Here is a 4,936-nt window from a genome sequence, read left to right on the forward strand (position 1 = left end):
TCCGTGTGTTGCTGCATGTAGCAGTAAACCTGCCCCGCCCCCCGCGCACACGGGGGAGAGAGATCGGTCTGGATCGGAAAGATCGAAAATACACCGACCATAGACGCATTTGTTTGTCTTTTTGCATGTTAGAAACGAGTTGGCGACACTAAGACTGCGAGATAATGTTTTTGTAGCAATAATACATGACCTTTCTCTTTCTCAACTCGCTACTAACTCGGAGGGAAGTCGCTGTCATATGCCTTGTGAACACTCCGATAATGCCTCTCCACGTTACCTTTCTTTGGCAGAGCGACGCTTGCTTTACAAATAAGGCAAATAACATTTGAATGTGACATCACAAAAAAATATTCTTCCTCCCATTCTGTGTGGAAGTGGTATATCTTTAGCTTTTTGCTCGGTCCCGCACTCATTTTGTTGTTTGTCTCTTGTTTGTCTCTTTAACTTAATTTGAGTTTTCCCAGCACTTGACTGATTTTGTATCTCTTTGCATTCTGGGTTAACAGACTGGAAAGCGATAGGTCGCTTTTTCTGTCAATCAAGTAAACTCCTGAATTAAGTGGCAGGGAGGCCAAGGGAGGAGGGATCAAAACCTGTTTTGTCTATTTTAACAGAGCTGGATTTTTTTTTTTATGAATGACTCGCGATCTACCAGCATTGCCGGTCGACCGCGGTCGACGTACTGGGCACCTCTGCTCTAACGCCAGGCAGGCATTTGGTGTGATCACCATAGTCATATGAGGCCGGAGGGCATTCCTTTGCTTCCGGCTGTCAGATTGTAAACAAAGTCACGTGACTGGGGGCAGATGACAGCGCTGACAAAGTGTGTTTCCCGCAGCGAGACGCTACAATAATAATTGTGGGCTTATCATGTTGATTCGGCCACAATCGAAAACAAAAAAGAACTCTCGCTCTCTCCAGAGGGGCAGATCAGACAAAAATGGCAAACGGGCTAACCCTAACCCGGGCAACATTAGCCCGTACCTATGCACGTCCCTGATATTGTGTACTGTGGGACTCATAAAGGATTTCTGATTCTGAAACAGAATAGTGTTTCATGGCTATATGAATGACTTCACTGCACTACCTACCTAAATATTTCTAAACTGATGTAGCCAAAAATGAAAGGAATAACGGATGACAGAACATTGAAGAAAAAAGTTATTTGTTAAAAAAAGTGACACATAACTGAAAAAGTAAGGTGACGCATTTAAATATCCAACAGGCTTTTATTGTGAAAGTTCAGAACAGAAGTAGTGAATTTATTTATTTGTTTCTGACATTCTATGCTCCCCCCCCCCCCAGGGCTCTGAGGAAACACCTGACTCAGTCCGAGATGCGCCGGGCGGCGAGGAAACCCCACCTCATGGTCCGGATTAAACTTCCCCCACCCCCCCGCTCCCTGGTCATGCCCCTGCTCCCCTCCAGCACCAGTGAACCCATCGTCCTGGAGGACTGAAGGGGCACACAGGGGGGGGGTCTTTTAACAGGACACAGGGGTCGGGTGGGAGTGGAGGGGGTCTGTGCTCAGACCGTCACTTAACAGGCAGCACAGGACGCCATACAGTAGTCTTTTCTTTTCCTCTTTCTGTATCATTATTCTTTAGTCCTCTGTTACTCCCCAAAAGTTGATGTGTCCGAAACACACACACACACACACGCACGCACGCACACGCACGCACTTATACGACTGTACATTTCCTTAGATGAAACACACACACTCACACAACACCCTGGGCTTTGTAGTATTCAATTCCAGCTCCAGAGTTCTTTTTGCTCCCTTTTCGATGCTGCCTGTTTTTAAAATGTGTAATTTAAATCAAGATATTTCTCATCCTGAAACAATGGTGATAAAGCACACTTTGTTTTTCCTCCACGTCTCTATCCTTGTGTAAATATATGCACCTATAAGGGGGGGGGGGCACAGTATGACAGGAGTGGGACAAATGAACAGGACGAAGGTTTAATTGAATAACTAACTAAATAGATCCTGACAGGTCCTTCCCATCTGCACGTCCAAATGACTGAGTGAGCACAAAGACAGAGTCTCACATGTCTGTGCAGACAAAATGTCATTTCATATCATCAGTAACGGGCAGAAAATGACCATTATTGAATCATAAATTGACTCGCTAAAAAAAATCCTCTTAATAAATTATTTTTAAAAATACAGATTTTCAATGCTCATCTAGAAAGAACATGGTCCATAATGAAATATTCATTTTATTATGATAAGCAATGTCATCACATTTTTAATGGAGGTTCTGAAAAATGCATGAACTTAATCCTGTTTTAAAAATACTGACATGTTGATCCTGACTTGCTCAAATTGGTTGTGCTTACTCAATAGTTTTGCTTTTATTAAACCCTCCGTACCGTCTCCAGGCGTCACAGAAGCCATTAACATTTTTTTTGTAATTTTCCAGCCGAGCAAAATGTTGTCTTTATTCTCCCGTCATGCTTTTATAGCTTTTAGCTGGTTTGAAGGGAGCAGTTCACTGGCTCCTGTTCTCTTGCCCTCACCTAATACATTAGAACAGGCTGACTGGAAATAAATTAAATGATTCGTAGTTAATCACATGTCATGTAAGTAGTAACTCTTTCTAGTGTGTCTTATTGTTGGTAGGTAAACGATTTGAGTGTATATGGATTCTAATTAGTAAGTTATAATGAGGTTAGTGATATTCTATTATGTGTGTAGTTAATAATTTCGTTAATCTGTGTTAGTGAGGTTAAATTACATAAAGTAATGTGTTTAAATGTGTTAAGTTTGTATTTTGCATATTTTTATTGATATATTATTTTTTTAATTGTTATATTATTTTTTATAATTTTTTTTTTTTTATTTATTTTTTATCTAGTGTGATAGGAAGTAGGGAGGANGGGGGGGGGCATTGCTTAAAGGAGGGATCATAGTGTTGGGGGGAAATCTAAGGATTGTGGTTAGCATGGATTTGGAGTTACTGTGTGACTTTCCATGATGAGACGACACATGTGGCTTTGAGGTACTATGTTTGAGTCTGCAAAGGTCCAAAATGAAGCCATAATGTGCAAAAAGAGAACAGAAAAAAGACGACAGTTTGACACTTTTAATCGTGGGGTCATGGTCAATTAAAGCCACAGCATTTGGTTGGTTTGAAGGAAACTGACGCGATTATGTTACTGGTCAGTTGATGAAAGTCTGTTTTTAGAAAAGGAAAAGAAAAAAGCAGCAATATGTAAATGTACGGAAGACAATTGGGGCCAAAAGTGAAGTTCTGAAAAAAAAAAAGAGAGATAAAAGTTAAACTTTTCTCCAATATGAATTCATCCGGAACTTTTTGTTCATAGGCCTTTTATCCTCTTCTGTAAATGTTTTGATGCAGAACAGAACGGTGTTTTTGATTGTGATTGGGTATGATAACAATGCGAAAGAAATCTTCAGCTGTCTCAACGTGCTTTCCTTTCCTTTGTTTATTTTCTTCCCCTTGTTTTTACCGTTATGAAAGAGTGAGTAGTGAAAGCAAGTTGTTAATTGGGTGATTATAATTCCTGTGAATCCCCACAGCAGTGAGGGCTTCCACTGGTTTTATACGCAAGTTTGGTCCCAATGTGGGCTTTGTAATATTTCTCAAAAAAAGAAAAGAAATTTGAAGTGTTGAGTTGTAGCAAATACTAATCTGTGTAAAGACAAGTGGAAAACTGGCATATTTTAAACTTTTTTACATCTGAAGTGTGTAATTCTGCTCCATTGTTGTGGAGATGGCTCTAATAGGCTACTGTACATGTGAAACATTGTTCTCCTTCATAGGGTGGTTGGGGGTGGGGGGTGGCCATTTGAACCGGGGGCGACATTCAAAAGGGACAGGGTGCTGACTTTTGTATGATGGAGAGACAAACATGCTACAACTGAAACTTTTTCTCAAGTGTTTTTTATTCCGATGTCTCTGTATCCTTTAATGTATCTTGATAAGAAAATAAATAAAGAATTTTTTTTTCTTCGTGGTCAGTCATGGGCTCATTCTCCACTGTGTTCACCGGGTCGCTACAAAAGGTTACTGAACATCCATTACAGAGAGTTCATAGCAAATGCTAATCTGTTTCTTTGTCTTAATAAATACTCCTTCATGGAAATCAACTTGATTTAGCTTACTTTACTTATTAAGGTGACTACCTTAATAAGTAAAGTAAGCTAAATCAAGTTGTAATGCTGCTTTATTTTTAGGTCAAATTCAAAGAATAATTCATTTAAGGATGGTTGTGTGAGACGAAAACAATTCTCAATGAGAGGTATTAAAAAGTAGCATTATTGCAACATAAGGGACTGTATTTTGGTAGAGATTCAGTTGACCACTTTTGTTTCAAAATGGAAATGAGTGAATTAAATATAAAGTAAAAACATTAGGAATTATGCTTTGATGGAAAATGATCTAAGAGATAAGATAACATACAACCATCAACTGTTTCCATACATACAATTATTATAATCATTTTAATTTAGAGCCTTGGTAAAAATGTTAACCCTCAAATCTCCTACAAAAAGGACAGTGCAGAAAACAAACAATGAGCTGGGAGAATTATTGGTAATTTGTACAATACACCGTTGATTTTATAAATATTTTAATTGTACCACTATCACCTTTTCACAGCTCTATATTTCAACATTCTGGTTCAATTTGAATCTCCCTATAGTTTTAGGTTTTTATAGCTGATGTCATTAAGAGTTGTTGGGGCTTGTTTTCTTGTCGAAGAAACAAGCCCCAACAACTTCATTATCAGTGGTGGAAGAAGTACTCGGAGTCTACTTTTATGTTCACATACTTATTTGATTATTAAAATGTAAACCGATCTTTTTCATATGGGTGTTTTAGAGTTGTACCCCCTAGATCTAGTAATTCTGCTCAAAGTGCACCAGATTGAAGCATTTTACTTTAAAATGTTAAAACAAATCTTTCTG

Source organism: Notothenia coriiceps, unplaced genomic scaffold (genome assembly GCF_000735185.1).
Source record: "Notothenia coriiceps isolate Sejong01 unplaced genomic scaffold, NC01 NC01_scaffold00032391, whole genome shotgun sequence".
Classification (NCBI taxonomy): Eukaryota; Metazoa; Chordata; class Actinopteri; order Perciformes; family Nototheniidae; genus Notothenia; species Notothenia coriiceps.